This window comes from Melitaea cinxia, chromosome 3, assembly GCF_905220565.1.
Source record: "Melitaea cinxia chromosome 3, ilMelCinx1.1, whole genome shotgun sequence".
NCBI classification, from domain to species: Eukaryota; Metazoa; Arthropoda; class Insecta; order Lepidoptera; family Nymphalidae; genus Melitaea; species Melitaea cinxia.
Window position 1 is genome coordinate 3,960,763 of NC_059396.1, and position 17,655 is coordinate 3,978,417.

At 32.4% G+C, this 17,655-nt stretch overlaps 1 long non-coding RNA gene across 1 annotated transcript; it reads left to right on the forward strand.

Annotated features, from left to right (window-relative positions):
- The first annotated feature begins 8,201 nt into the window (after window positions 1–8,201).
- On the forward strand, window positions 8,202–9,016 carry LOC123669056. The gene is made up of 2 exons (XR_006745678.1): window positions 8,202–8,434; window positions 8,748–9,016. It is a non-coding gene; the product is annotated as an uncharacterized LOC123669056 (long non-coding RNA).
- Window positions 9,017–17,655: the final 8,639 nt, after the last annotated feature.

Consider the following 17,655-nt stretch of genomic DNA (forward strand, 5'->3'; position numbering starts at 1 on the left):
TTCCTCTACCACCTTGGAACTTAAAAGCCGACCGGTGGCGGGATAACCATCCAACTGCTGGCTTTGAAATACACAGGCCGAAGACGGGTAGCAGCGTCTTTGGTGCGACAAAGCCAGCCCTGGGGTCACCAACCCGTCTGCCCAGCGTGGTGACTATGGGCAAAACACATGAGTTCGCGTTATTTTTGGCGTGTCTTGTTTTGAATTGTGGAGGCCTATGTCCAGCAGTGGACTGTATAGGCTGTAATGATGAAAGCTTTAGATTTCCATTCCAGTGCTATCGACAAAAACGTTGCCGTTTCATCCGTAATAATTTTACCCTCATACGCCTAAAGAAGTGTCACTTTAAAAATTTAATCATGATTGGGTACTGCGAAAAAAAATGTATCATGTGGTATCAGATATTGCGAGTAACATCGCGAAGGGCGCCAAGTATTCATAAATCCATATCAACACTTCAAATACAGATCAAATATCGCAACGTTTATTAATTGTCAGTACACTGCGTCTGTCGTACATTGTCACTTTGAAACGTAATAGTCATTTATTATTACAATAGGCGACGGATACGATTCGACGTAGATTTTTCACAGATAAAAAAATTTGAATTATTTTATACGCATAATTGTGTTTTTTAGCAAACGAAAAAAGAACGAATTACCTAATAAATATACAATAATTCAATTAGTGAAAGTACAATTAATAAATATATTAAACAAATAATACCATGTAGGTAGTCAGAAAAATAGTCAATAAAATACGCATCTTTAGTGACAACTCAAAAAGTACTCGTCGAATTTCGATTGAATTTAAATAGTACCACATGAGAGCCAGCTTTAGATTAAAAAAGAGTCATAAAAATCGATAGATCCCGTAAAAAAAGTTATGAGATAAAAATATACAGTTGAATTGAGAACCTCGAATTGAAGTCCGGTAAATTTTTACGGGTTTGTGCTTGATGAGAATTTGCTTTACTTCCCTCTTTTCACACTTAAAAACGTATTTTATCTTACTTTCTAAGGATTTCGTGTTACAAATGCTATGAGCATTAAGCCCGCTTTTTACTTAATAAAATAATAATTAGACTCGTTTTTTACACGCAATTAAAACATAAGTATTACTAAATTATTATATTTATGTTAGTATTTGAGACGATATTTTTATATATTTTTTTTATAAACCTAGGTTGGCAAACAAGCGTACGGCTCACCTGATTGTAAGCGGTTACCGTAGCTTATAGACGTGTCGGCAACACCAGCAGCATCACAAGCACGTTGTCGACCTTATCCCTAATTCCCCCAGGAGCTCTGGTCACCTTATTCGCCACAGGAACACAATACTGCTCGAAACTAGTATTGTTTAGCTGTGATCTTCTGTAAGGACGAGGTGCTTCCCCAGACGGGCTGCTTCAGATTTTGAGCAGGATGTTTCTTGCTGTGCTCTATATCAGTTGCAAATTATGTATGGTAGGTATATTCTACTAAATTGTATATTATATTCTACTAATTTTTCGTTCTGGTAATTATTAAAAAAAAAGTTCCCTTATTGTTTTACAAGCAAAACCAAAAACTCCCATGTCGAGCAGTGGACTGAGATAGGCTGAAGTGATTTTTGGCAGTAGAATCCACCAGCAGTGTAGCAGAGTGGTGAATTAAGCTCGACCAAACTCTATTACGAAGATGATCCACCAGCTAGCAGTTCGATAGTTACAGAAGTTATTTTTATAAATACTTTAAAATGTATTTTCTAAAAGGTAAAATAGCTACATCATATGATTTCTATAAACAAACTAATTAGTAACACACTTATATTAACGCATGAATGCTTAGGTACTGAACTTAGATGAATGTCTTCAAAGGCGAATCCGACGACTCCTCTATTTCAGTTAGTTAAGGGTTGTTATTTACTTTTGTGGATTTCACTTACGCTAACAAGCGTTTTGAGTTAGTTTATATAATTTTATATATTCGACCTAGTTACGTTATGTTAGTTTCGTATTCAGACTGGAGGTATTATTAATTTAGTTAAAGTTTCTTGGTTATTATAATATTGTATTTTAGTGTTTGAATATAGTCATAAATAAGTTTTACTAATAACTGTAACATACTAAAATAAATTAGGATTTTATGTGGGTGTTAGAACAGACCGTAACACGAGGAACCCATTGAATGCTCCCAGCGGATGGACGCTTATTTCAGCAAGATCGTGATGCTTGATACTTGTACGTGTGATGATAAGGGGAGCATTCGCCGTTTTGATGGTAGGTCTATAACTTGTATTGGCGTTTCAGATACGAAGACAGAGTGGAAGTTGATATAGGATTACAGCTTATTAAATAGATTTAATTATGTAGTTGTTATATTTTTGTGTAAGGGGCTTTACAAAAAATCATCAATTTATTGATTTTTATCTTATTCAATAATCTAAAAGTATTTCAATAGCCAAAATTGTTTATAGTTCCATTGATTTTAAAGATAGTCGCAAAAGCCTATAATATTCCACCGCTGGGCTTGCTTCTTTCGTGTAGGAGAAGGATCAGAGTTTAATCCACCACGCTGCTCCAATGCGTGTTAGCGGATATATTTCCTACTATGAGTAACGATCGCTATCAGGTGTACATGATAATCACCGGGACCGACAGTTCCACGTGCTCTCCGAGGCACGGTGTACGCACGGCAACCTTCAAGGAGTAACAACTGGATCGGAAATATTGTATTAACAGAAATATATACTCAGAGCGGTCATCTGAAGTCTGAAGATATAGTGATAAAAAAATTATCACATCGACAATCTTAATTATATTGTATACTCGTAGAACTATTGATTTCTCTAAACGTTTATACACTGAGTCCTCGTAGTTCTACACTTAGCATGGTAATGAGGGGTAGTGGCAAATCATGTCTAAATGCAGGCGACTTGCGAATTGCGTCTCTTGTAATGCAAATGTAGACCATTTGCAACTTGGTTTACCAAGAGATGATTCTCGGTACGGTATTTTAATTAAATTGTAAATATTTGTCGAATATATTGTCTTTTAATTCATATGTAATATCTGTATCATATTTTTACTCACAATTGTATTTCGTTGGATTTGAGATCTGTACTTACTTTGTAGGGATCCGTACCCAAAGGGTAAAAACGGTACCCTATTACTAAAACTTCGCTGTCTGTCCGTCCGTCCGTCCCTCCGTCCGTCCGTCCATCTGTCTGTCACCAGGCTGTATCTCAAGAACCGCGATAGGTAAATGAAATTTTCACAAATTATGTAGGTATTTCTGTTGCCGCTATAACAACAAAAACTAAAAATAATAATAATAATAATATATTCTTTATTGTACACCAAAATATAAACAAACAGTAGTAATTACAAAAAAAAAAGATGTACAAAGGCGATCTTATCGCTGAAGAGCGATTTCTTCCAGATAACCTTTGAGCACAGGACATGATATAGTAGTGACGGATAGGAAGTGTACAATATTCTTAAGGATAAATAAAAAAAATAGTGTATAATAGATTCCTTAATTCATACACATACACATACAAGTACAAATATACACAAATAATCAAAATAGTATTAATATACGTGTATAATTGTAAAATATATGTTGATAATATAAAATATGCATGTTAAAATTCTGAATATTATTGTATGTTAAGGGACATATAGTACTTCTTTAGACGTTGCTTAAAACAGGCTGGAGTAGTAAGTAAGTAAAAACATAAATTAATAAAATTAAAAATTAAGGGAAGCTCCCGTACGACTAACGCAATTTTTGCTCGATATCAATAAATGGTAACAGGTAGGCACTTGAAATATTCACAAAAAACTTAATTGTATATTTACTTTAATAATAATTAATAAAATTATAGTAAAAAAATATTTAGGGAGGGGCTCATACATCATTATCATCATCATCATTACAGCCTAAACAGTCCACTGCTGGACATAGGCCTCCACAAGTTTACGGCAAAAATAACGTGAACTCATGTGTTTTGCCCATAGTCACCACGCTGGGCAGGCGGGTTGGTGACTCATACAACAAAAGTGATTTTTTTGCCGCTTTTTGCCCGATATTAAAATCAGCACTATAAGCTGATTTTAATATCGAGCAAAAAGCGGCAAAAAAATAAACGCTTGAAACATGCACAGAATATTTAGCTTTATTTAACAATTAAATATTTTACAGAACATTTATTTATACAAATATCAAATCGCTTTTCAGCGAAAAGGCTGCCCTTTGTACCTTGTGATACTTGGTTAAAATCTATCTGATATGTATTATTTCTATTTTGGTGTACAATAAAGTACTGTTGTATTGTTATGTTGTTTAGTCAATGGTACGGAACCCTTCGTGCGCGAGTCCAACTCGCCCTTGGCCGATTTTTTTGGACATTTTTCGCTAATTTCATTCTCCAATGAGTTATAATATAGATATTTTTTGATAATTTTATTATTAAATTAACTATTTCGTAGCTGAAACTGAAAGTGACTTAAATGGAAATTGAATAATTAAAAACTTTACCATTTATCAAATTTGACCATAATTTAACCTCGGACTTACTAAACTGAATAAACAAATATGCGTGTGTGTCAAGTACGTCGTAGTATGTGTAATGTTTTTTTAATTGACGTTATGTATTTTTTATGCATAATTTTAAAAAAATATTCGCAATCTGCACTCCTACTCTATAGAAACTATAAGTGTGCCAAATTTCATACTCTTCCGACCGCGCTATTTTTCTAAAAAAGGGTACAAAGTTATTGGTTCTCTGATTCTGATTCTTTATTTGAGCTTAATTCATTATACGATTGCTTACAATTGGAGTTACGAATACGACGGATCATTTTCATTCAATGTTCATAAAGGTCATAAAGTTTGCTTGGAATATACTCAAATAGCAAATAAAGTAAAGAATAGCTATAGACACAAACACATTTAAAGCAGTTACCGTAATGATAACGGCGTAACAAATAACATTATATATTAGAGTCGAAGTAGAAATACTACGCTTCTTTTATTATCGTCATTTTCTTAAGTGATATTGTTATTTCGTAGGGAATTAGTGTGACGTGCTAACTGAGCGTAGTGATGGCACCGTCACATGTTGTAGTTACGATAAATATCATGCTATTTAGTTGTACATTAATTTACGTTACTTGCTATTAGCAAGAGAGAATAGATTGCTTCAATTCGTTCGTGTTGACACAATTATTACATATGCTTATATGCTTATATATGTGGCGGTTGCGGGTTCGATCCCCCCGCACATGACAAACATTTGTATTGGCCATACAGGTGTTTGCCGTGGTCTGGGTGTTTGTGCAGTCCTTATGGGTCTCCCCACCGTGCCTCGGAGAGCACGTTAAGCCGTCGGTCCCGGTTGTTATCATGTACACCTGATAGCGATAGTTACTCATAGTAGGGAATACATCCGCCAACCCGCATTGGAGCAGCGTGGTGGATTAAGCTCTGATCCTTCTCCTACTTGGAGAAAGAGGCCTATGCCCAGTAGTGGGATATTACAGGCTAAAGCGTGCCAGTGACTTCGTCCGCGTGGAATAGTGACTTTGGACAGCATTTTTTGGATATATCTTTTGGTTTATTTTGGACATCAGATAGTTCTAATATTTTGTCTCCTGTCGCAAACTTATAAAACATTCACATAAACCTTACATATTTCCATACAAACTTTCATCCTCTATTCCTTATTGTTATTTTACACTCTTGAGTGTAAAACTTTTCGAACTTTGAATGTCATGTTCATTTATATCGAGTCAACAGCCTAAAAAATAAGTTTCAAGCTTCTAGCTCTAAAACACAACAATACCTCCTTACAACTTTTCACACCCGCCTTTCAACCCCTTACTCCCCTATTTTGCATTGCCTTTCTCAGGCTCTATCTGTATACCAAATTTCATTAAAATCGGTTCAGTAGCTTTGGCGTGAAAGCGCGACAGACAGACAGACAGACAGAGTTACTTTTGCATTTATTATATTAGTAAGGATAATGTATGTTAGATGTTAAACGAAACGATAAGTGAGAGAGTAAGCGAGAGATATTAAACAAAACTAAACATACGTAACATTTTTATATATGTTTAAAAAAAAAATCAGTCAAATATTAGCAGTAACTTGGAAAAAAGGTAATCGTAGTTTATTTACGTGTAAACTTAAAACTACAAGAATGTTAGTCCTGTGTCAGGGAACTGGAAAGACACAAATTACTCAAGTATATACGCTCAGACCATAACAAACATCTACATGACCTATATATTAATACGTGAAGCAAAAACTTTGTACCCCTTTTTACGGAAATTGCGCCGACGAAGAAGTATGGAATTTCGTATACTTATAGTTTAAAAAGAGGAGTGCAGAATGCTAATATTTTTTTTAATTATACATAAAATATACATGAAATTATTAAAAAAAAACATTACACACACTACCATGTATTTGACACACACACACACACACACACACACACACACACACGCGCGTGCGCATATTATACTCTTTTGTTTATTGTTAAAGTCTGATTTCAAATTGACAATAGATTATAGATTAATATTGTTTGTCTATACTGAATGTCAAACATAACCATAGTAAATTCATTACTTAAAACCTCAACAATGTTCAAAGTTATAATTTAAATTAATTAAGGCCGAATTTCGACCACTAGGCGACCACTAGTATGTATAAATATTTGTCATGTGCGAGGACCGAACCCGCAACTGCTAGCGTATCAGCTAGTTCCTATGACCGCTACGATGATAAAGACGCTAAAGACGATAATACGATAAGGCTAAAGACGATATAACATGCCATTTAAATTAATCGTACATACATAGAAACGTTTTACGAGTAATTACATCGGATTAAATCTCGAAATATATAATATTAAAAATATTTTCTAAACAATATCATTAATTTCATGATCAAGATTTAGATTACGATTAAATTAAAGGCGTCTGAATCAAAATATTTAATTTTAATAAATTTTATTTCTTAATTGAAAAACAAAACATTACAATCAGTGATATTCGTGGAATATCTGTGACTATGTTTGTAATTAAATTTAAAACGTTAATTAAAACGAAAGCCCCCAATTTGTTTACATTGTTCTTGTTTCGTTTTTGGTACAAAAATATAATAAAAACAACTTGTGCTTCGGAAATATAAAGCAAACAATTTCTCGAAACGAATAATTTGTTTTATTATCTTTACATAGCTTTTGTTTAAAAAAAATGTTTTAAAAATATTGTTGTATGTTTGCCACCTTGTGCAATTTAATTTGAAATTATTTTTGAACACTGAATCATCTTATGTATATATAATGGTTTTTGCGTGGTGACTGTGGGCAACACACATGAGTTCACGCATTTTTGGCGCGAACTTGTGGAGGCCTATGTCCAGCTGTGGACAGCAATAGGCTGGAATGATGATGATGATGATGAATTGTTTTTGCTCGCAAAAAAAGAACCGACTTCAATTACATTGACAAGTAATACAACGGTAGACGAATAAATAGTCAAATAAATACGCATTATCAAAGATTGCTCAAAAAGTTGTAATCAAATCTCGATGAAATTTAAATCTGACCACATGATATACATCAGCTTTCGATTAAATTAAAAATCATCAAAATCGGTACACTCAGTAAAAATATATGCAGTATAATACAACGTCGACAAAACATAGTCAAGTAAAAACGCATTAACTCAAAAAGTAGTTCTTAGATCTTAAATATTTATATTAATTTAAATGGGATGAAATGACACGTACCACAATTCGATTAAATTATTTTTTTATCGAAATCGGTCCACCCAGTCAAAAGTTCTGAAGTAACATACATAAAAAAGTACAATCGAATTGAGAACCTCCTCCTTTTTTGGAAATCGGTTAAAAAATCAATTGCTTTTCATTAGTTTCGCTAAAACTCGAGAATGGCTGGACCTATTTGACTGGTTTTTATCTTGTAATAATTGTGGAAGTTCGAGGAAGCTTTAAACGGTGAGAAACATATATAATAGGCAACTGAAAACACTATAATAAAAATGACAATTTAATTTTCCAATACAAAATGTTCCTAGCGGTGTGGTGTCTTTTATCAAAAAAAATGTCACTCGATCGTCAAATATTTATTGGTGCGTTCAGAAAATGTTTTGTCCATATTTATCACAAATATATGTAGGTGGCCTCAGATTAATAAACAAAAGGCAGATGGAGCGCACCGAACATGCGAGTGAAGCCACCAAAGCGAATACAAAATCAAAAGCGAATACAAAGTCGCAGCAGTGCTAAAGATAGCGTCGTATTGTTTAAACGTCTCGAGTGATTCATTATTTTGTGTCAAAAAATGCCGTCTTGTGTTATTAAACATTGTGAAAGTTGTTCCCAAAAATAAAAAAAGAGGATGGAATTTCATTTTACAGGTAATTATAAATTATTTAATTGATTTTATTATTTATTCACTCAATAAATTATATGGTTATCTCGGAACACAAAACCTCGACATTAATTCAACTGTGTTGCCAGTGTTCGGCGAAATGTTTTTCCCTTCAATTGGGGAAACTACCTGATGGTCTAGGCGTTAGTGAGACTGACTTTTAAATGTACGGACGTGTATTCGATTTCCACACGTAATATCACGCCTAAATAGTTATTCCGAATTTAGATGTATTTTTATTTGTTATTACCATTTACTGTGATTCAGTGTCAAGTTTTATTATTTAATGATTTTTGCAGATTGCCGACAGATGTTGTTCTACGCGAGGAATGGGTTTCTATTATTCGCCAAAGCAGGCAAGACAATAATTGGCAGGCTTCAAAATTTTGCGTTGTGTGTTCATTACATTTTAAAGAGGATGGCTTATGCTTTACCGAAAAATGTCGTAGGTTGATAAAAAAAATTCCAATGTAATTATTTGTAATACTATCTAATCTTTTGGTCTAGTCTTTAAGTTGTCTGTATATCGATGTATGTGTGTGTGTGAATAAATGATGATGATGATGATTATTATTATTATTAATAAATATTTTAAATTATGTATGTTTTTTTTTAATTTGTCGAATGAAATAAATACTATATATATTACTGAAAAACACTAAAGTTTTATTATCTAGAGTTGTAAACATTGTAAAGTCCATTTAAACCTTATTAAACAAAAACAAAATTAATACCCGAAGCAAAGTGTGGACGGAACGCTAGTCATATAAATCTTGACATATTACCTATTTCTTTCGTTATTTTTAACGAAACCTTTATTAATATTATTATTATTATTAAAGTATTTATTTAGTTATAAATTCATGTATCCAAATAAAACTTTAGAACCTATTGTCGTAAAAGGACATTTTAAAAAATACAGGAAGTTTTTTTCTTTTTATGGTATCATTATACACACATAGATGCACGTGTTCCTACAGTGCCATTTCTAGTCGCCACGCACACATGAATAAAAAGTGGCTTCATACTTTTTGTTACACACGCTCCATCTGCCTTTTGTTTATAAATCTGTGTAGGTGGCATTAAGTTCTCGGGTCATCTAATCTTGTATAATTTCCTTTTAAGATTATTTGAAAAGTAATCGACATAATTTAAACTAAGAATTCTGTGGAATTTAGGAAAGCATCAACAAAACAGTGTTAAAGTGTTACATCAGTGCATGAAGAGACTGTTTTTCGTTGTAACGTTGTCTTTACTACTGGCAAGGCTTCATTTACTTTGAAATAAATGTTTAGGATCATGTCGTTTCAATTCCACGCCTACTTTACTGGTAAGATATCTGAATTTACTCGAGCGGCGTGCGAGAGATTTATAACAGTAATATCAGCTAAAAAAGTAAACGATTTGTCGGTTGTTTGGTGGCAACATTGATTTTGTATCTATGATAATAAATAATAATGTATTGTGTATCAGTGCATATCTTACATAAAAAATTCTCGTGTCACAATGTTGGTTACCATACTCGTCCGAAACGGCTGGACCGATTTTTATGAACTTTTGTGGGCATATCAGGTAGGTTTGAGAATCGGCCAACATCTATTTTTTATACTTCTAAGTTATAACGGGGGGGGGGGGGGGGTTAAGGGGGTTAATAGCGTATATGGCAAAACAATGATTGCGGGGTCAGCTAGTATTACTAGAAATATTTTTTATGAAATGTATTTCAACTATATGATAAATACCTTTTTTAGTTGAAGATAAAGCTTGATCAAGTGCTTTTACGGCCACTTACAATATGAGATTTTTTTACTTTTATTAACCGACTACAAAAAAAGAGGAGGTTCTCAATTCGACTTTTTTATGTGTGTTACCTCATAAATTTTTACGGGGTTGATTGATTTTGATGATTTTTTTTAAATAGAAAGATGGTGCTTGCCATGTTATCCTATTTAAATCTGATCGAGATCTGACGGGTACTTATTGCGATATCTCTAATAACGCGTATTTACTTCGAATTAATTGAAGTCAGTTTCTAGCAAACACATTTTATTATGAAACTAGCCGTGGTTGACGTTGCAGACACACGGGTAAGTCAGTCACCGGTGATTTTCGTAAACGTAAGTGTTCGTTTTTTGTTCGTAACACCACAATCAGATTAATTCACTATTAGAGTCATCAAGTGTCGTCTATTTGTTCTTCCTTCCGTTCCTTTATGTCTTGCAACTTTTCTGAAATCTATTTTCTCATTTCATTTTTCACCGTCCCTAGAACGAATTTATTTTTAACAAGAATACCTGATGATTACTCAAAAATACCTAGTACTAATTTAAGAGGCTGTTATCATTTACTGTCGTACTTTGGGTGAGGGACATACTAACCATTTTTTCTTCTTTTAATTATCCTTCTACCTTTTCTTGAGGAGTAAGACTGTTTCCAAGTAGTTACGATTATTTATAGTTTTGCCTCTAACTGTAGGTACGTAAGTATAGAAAACTGAAAGTTATTTCTATATTCGAACAAGTAATTAGCATTGGCGCGAGAAAAAATAAAATCGAAAGTACCGAATACCAATACAAACTTTTGAAAGATTTTTTTTCTCAGTATTAAAATTAGGGTTGCCAAATTCTGTTTTTATTTACTTACACAATTTGCTTTCATGGTTCTGGTTTTTTTTAGAAATTTTGGGATACAATTGTGACTAAATAAAGTAAACGAAATTAAATAAGTAAAAAAAAATCAATATCAATAAACCAACGTCAAAACAATATTTATTATGGCAGTAAATTAACATATAATTTAAATTATGTTACATTACGTAATACATAACGTTAATAGTACCTACGTTTAATATTATAATTGAATTAAATAGATTAAACGCTATTTTTAAAGTCTGACTAAATCACTACAGACAATACGTTTATTATTTCAAAGGGAGCAAAGAAAAGCTGCCAACCTTAGTTGAAATACTAGATTGAAGAGAACAAGGTAGTAAGGTCTCGTACGAAGAATTTAATTTGCCCGATTGTTTGCGGTAACTTCTAGATATTTCAAATATTTGATTAAAAAGTTACGAGGTACCGGAAACGAGAAATACTACAAAACTAGTCTGAAAATGATACCATGTTGTTCAAAGACGGATTCCGAATGTAATCACGTAAATAAATAAAAAAGTGAATGAAAAAATAAAAAATGAATAAAAAAATCATGCGGCTCAGTTATAATTTTGTAAATAAATAAATGAATAAATAAATGCCTTGTACTACACGGCTCCCAATGGCATATAATATGTAGAGGGTTATAAATCACGCACTACTTGTGTAGTGTGCACAAAACACAAACGCCCAAACTAAAAAAAACGAGTGTGCTTTAGACCACACGACTGAAATAAAACTTCTTTAGCTCCATCTAACTTATATCTCCCTCTCAACTTCCGTTCGCCTCGCCCGATCACACTTTTCGTAACGCTCTCGTCACGCATTCACCAGCTCAATCCTCAAGTCAAGTGTACGTAAAGAAGTTTTACTTCGAAAACGAAAAAACAACAGAAAAATGGAACACGTGTGTCTTGTAGAGGGATGTTGTTAGTGGACCACGTTTCACAGGATATATACTGAAATGCAGATTGTTTGATACATAACAAAATATAAAATCACCACAGATAACTATTAACTAAACCATGGTCTTTTCTTTCCTATTTCTATCATATTATACTGTAACCTTTGTTTTAAAAATAATAAAAATTAAAACCACTTTAAACGTGAAAATATACATATTGTCTCAACAAATATTTGTCGTGAGAGAAAATAAACCAATAACTACGCGGGAACCACCGCACCAATCAGTAAATTAGATTAATATCGACAAAAACCACACAACAAACCTGCTTTCTAAATAAAATCCAAATTCAAACTCGATGCCGTTTAAGTTTTTTACCAATTGTGATTGTGAACATTGTGGGTTTGTAATATTACAAACCGTATTTTGTTAGCTGAACCAAATCATCTATGAATTTTAGTGTTTTTAAATATTAAAAATCACCTAACCACGTCCAAGTTTTTCATTCATCGATTACTTATGAAAGATCATTAAATTTTAGGTTTGCATTTCATCCATCTACTAGCTGAAAAACTTAAAATTAGTAACATTTAATTGCACGAAAAAATTGTAATAAACATACTACAGATCCAGTAAAATTATAACTATAAACATTAAGTTATGTGACGTTACAAGATGGTCTTATGATATAGACGAACGATGGAATCTTTTAAAACTTAGTTTTATTAATTGTTAAATTAAAATAACTAATTTCAAAACATGCAAATTGAGAAAAAGCATAGAAACATGACAGTGGATTACGTGTCATCCATTATCCGAATTTCAAGTGTATTTTACATTGCTAAAATCGCATAAGCGTAAGTGGTCAACGTCAATTATATCGAAATAGTAAACACGTAGTTTGGAAAAAAGAAAAATGGATAAAAAATCGAAAATAATATACTTATAACAGAGTGCCTTTTCATAACCCACTTACAAGGCTTAGAACATATATAAGAATTATTGCTGTCCACGAAAGATCGATTCCTAGGTGAATGTTCATAATAATTGTCGTGTACAATACGAATGATATATGATGGGTTACATTTGTCCATTATTTCTAAAAATATAGGAATAAGGTTGAAAATTGAATGGCAGAAATAATATATTATATTCACGAGTAACAAAATAACATATGATTAATGTTTGGACGAGATAATTTTAGGGTTAAGGAAAGAAGGTCGGTAAGCATTGAGTAAGTTTAGGAGTGGACAATACTTTAGAACCTAAATATCTGCGCTATTAAATGTATACTCGTATATCGTAGTAGATTTTATAAGTATTTAAAAAAAAATGTGATATTATTGTGTAGTACGTACAACTAAGAATACAAATAAATTAAATGAATTTAATTTACAACTTCATTTTATATGATAATTTGGGGAGAATACAATGTCTGAACTTAAATTTTTAATGTTAGAAATTGATAAGCAATTTTTTTTTTAATTTATAATCCCTTTATCAAAAATGATGTAAGATTTGAAAATCTCGAGTGACAGAGTGGCGTTTTCCTCTAAAATAGTAAATAAAAATTGAGACAATAATATTGTAACCTCATTCCGAAAAGATGCACCTACGTAAAAAAACAAAACCTCTTACTGTATTTACACAAAATCAGATAAGGAATTAGTTTACTACGATAACGTACGTTTTATACGGACGTCTATCCGTCGGTTTGAATGACATAAATATATTTTCGACGAGACCGGATTCGGAAAAGCTTCGATTCCTATCTGGTAATCCCGGTGGATCGTGGAATTGACTTATTTATGGAATGCATCGAACGCTGGAAAACCATAAAAATATCTCGTGCTGTTATTGTACTTTTCGATTTTCATGCAGCGGCGGGTTTTAACGTAAGCCGAGAACTTTTTTTAGAAAATTTCTTCTGTGGTGATATACGTAATTGTTATAACCGTAAAAAAATACCGATTAAAACATTCGATAACGTAAGTCGACGCTCTATAATTTTAAAATCATTTCTTATGTATTTTTTATTTATTTATTCTTAATGTATACCGAAATACAGACACATATAAAAAAAGATACAATACAAGATGTACAAAGGCGATCTTATCGCTAAATAGCGATATCTTCCAGATAACCTTTGGGTACTGGACACGATACAGTAGCAGCGGTTAGAAGTGTGCACAAATTAAGGAGGAAAATTCAATAATAATAGATAAAAACTACGATATAATAGATTTAAATAATTATTAAAGAAAAAAAAACATAAATAAGTAAATATTTTACTATATAATATACATATACACACACATATACATACATATACACATATCAAAATATATACATATATACACACACATAAATGTATACATATATGTACATATAAAGTAAACTACAAATCGCGACAGTTATGACTTAATGAGCGACATATAATGCTTTTTAAGGCGTTGCTTGAAGCAAACTTGTGTTGGAGCTTGTTTTATTGAAAGCGGAAGAGAGTTCCACAGACGGACAGCATTAACAGTAAATGAATTAGAGTAGAAGGAGGTAGAATGGGGAGGAATTTTCAGAAGCAAATTGGATTCAGATCTAAGGGAGCGTTCATGGGAACTGCAAAGAAACGTAAACCGTTCTTTAAGGTAATGATGATTTGATTGACATTACGATTAAAAAGACCACAGTAGAGTAGACTAAGTACGTGGGTATTCCTGCGGAGGCGAATTGGGAGCCACTTGAGTTTACTGCGAAAATCGTGGTCATATTTGCGAAGACCAAATATGAACCTTATATAGAGATTTTGAAGGCGCTCAAGCTTATTTAGTTGCTCCTCTTTGAGATCCAGAAAACACGTGTCTGCATAGTCAAGGATCGGTAAAAGTATAGTGATTGTGCTAGCGCAATTTTGGTAGGCAAGGAAAGAAAGTACTGGAGTCGACGGAGTGAACCGACGGCTGCAAACAAAATTTACAAAACAGATTTCTTGCACAATAAATACAGTCAAATACATAATATTTGTAGCATTAGGGCTCGACCCCATGTCCACGGCACGGTGCCGTCGCTAAATACCTTCAGAGGCCCATTCACTAAAATTTAAGTTGTTTGTTCATAAACGACGAAGTTATCCGTGAACCTATATATATATATATATATATATATATATATATACGCCCATAGTCACCACGCTATATATATATATATATATATATATATATATATATATATATATATATAGCGTGGCGACTATGGGTAAAACACAAGTGTTCACGCCATTTTTGGCGCGAACTTGTGGAAGCCTAAGTCCAGCAGTGGACTGTATTAGGCTGAAGTGATGATGATGATGATGACATACTGTAAAATATCTACGGGGTGCAGGTACACGTAAAATTTAAATTTAAATTTTTTTTCAATTAACGCCTCACACTCAACTTTTACGGACTCTTACGTGATTTATGAGCTAATTATATCAAAAGGTACCAATAGTAGCGAACCTCCGCAAATAGCATTCTCTCCATTGTAAAATAATAAATATATACTCTTAATATCAAATAAAACATCGGATGGAATCAAAACAAAATTAATTAAAGTATCCAGTACGTGATAAATTCCACTTAACTTTTTCATTTCTTTTAATTAAGCGAAAATGAAACTGATGCGAAGAGTATTACGGCTGTATAAAATTTTCATTAATCTCTTCGATTTCTAAATTAATATATTAAATAAAAAAATGAGATGACTTAGTTTTATTGAGGTAGTACATACTAAATAACATTCTGTCCAAAATCTGGATTAGTTTGAAAGAGAAAGAACGAAAACCTTACGGAAAATCACAGCCAAACAATATTGCTTTTCAGTAGTGTTTTGTTTTTCTGGTGAGTAAAATAGCCAGAGCAAAAGAGAGTGGAGTTTTAGTGGAGTATTAGCAACGCGCTTGTGATGCTTCTGGTGTTGTAGGGGTCTATAAACTACAATAGGCGCTTATCATCAGGTACACCGTATCTGCGTTTGCCACCGTAGTGGTAAATAAAAAAAAAAATATAAAAAAAAATGTTCGAAACATCTGAGCTGACTTTTAATTTAGAATTTGTATTCCTTTGTCTGTCGACAGGCAGCCCGGTAGCTCCTAAAGGAATCACATAACTGTCGGGCGTGTCTCTCGTGTCTGACAACTTTAAGTCATTTTGTATTATTTTACAGCACACTAAAAGAAAACTGTATGTATAGCTTTATTTTAATATATCACTAATAATTTTGAAAACTTTTGCTTTCAATTTTTTTTTTACAAAATGTTCGCAATCCACCATTTTGACATTAAGAGTAAACTGTGTTAGCATTTCTTCAGATTACGTTCTGAAAGACTGAAACATATTTATCTAAGGTCATACAGTTAAATGATATTCTTTGTTTATTTGTAATCTTAGCTAAAGAACAGCCGAGTCAAAATAAGAATCTCAATCATTAAGTATTTCACAAGGTGCTATTAAGTGTATGAAAAAAAAGTACAAAAATTCAAAAAAATATTTAGTATAATAAATTCACATTATTAGTATTTATCGCACTTATACACTTTTTAATTTACAAAGTTATTTATTGACTACCTTATTACGATATTATTCACGCACCACTTTCAAATTCACTTTAAGAATTTAAATAAATGTACACTTTATTAAAAAATAAAATAGTTATATTGCCAGTAACAAAAATTAATTCGTCACATGTGTGCGTTAAAGAGGTTTAAAAGTATAGAAAAAACGTAACAATTTGAGTTTAGCATTGTTGTAAATAACAGCACCTATTATTTTTATATTTAAAATGTACTAGTGAAAACCATTACATTTCATCATTAAAAAATGAATGAAATATTTCAATCGTAACTCAATGATATCCATCAAGGTTGAAAGCGTCGAATTTTGTAATTTCATTTTGTTTCGCGTCAAATTCGATTTTTGCACAGTCGCGTTTAATAAATTATGTCAGTCTAAAAAATTGAATACGTTAAATAAAGGATAATATAAACTTGTTATTTAGAACGACTCATCATTTATAATATATATTAATTCTTAGGAAAGTACTTGAAAATAAAATATCTCTTTACATTTAGGAGGAAAAAGTAATAACCAGATTAATTTTCTGTGAGAATTCATATGTTACCTGAAAGCCACAGATATTAAAAGTTTTTTTTTCATATCAATTGTGGTATAAGGAAAAAGAAGTTATTCAAGTTTGCGCAAAATTTCGCAAGAAAATTTTATAAGTTGCTCGCCTCCTCTTACGTTCATACTGGAATTTTTCACTTCCGTGTGTAAAATAAGCGTAGCCCTTCTCCTACTCGGGAAAAGAGGTCTATACCCAGCAGTGGAATGTTATAGGCTTGAAGCGTGCAAAATAAAAAAGCGCGGTGTAAAGAAATAATTATAGGAAAATTTTTAATCTTCCTCTTAATCTAAAAATTTATATAGATAGATAAAGTGTAATACGATATCTGCTTATTTTTTTTATCAAGCTTGATTTCGTTTCTAAGATATTCTTAATAATTTAGCTATATGAAAGAGTTTTTAAAACACTCCTCCAAAGGCCTCTACAAGAATTCAAGAAAAAAAGCTTCGCACATTAACACAATACATTGGCTCAGCTGCGGGCTTAATAAGG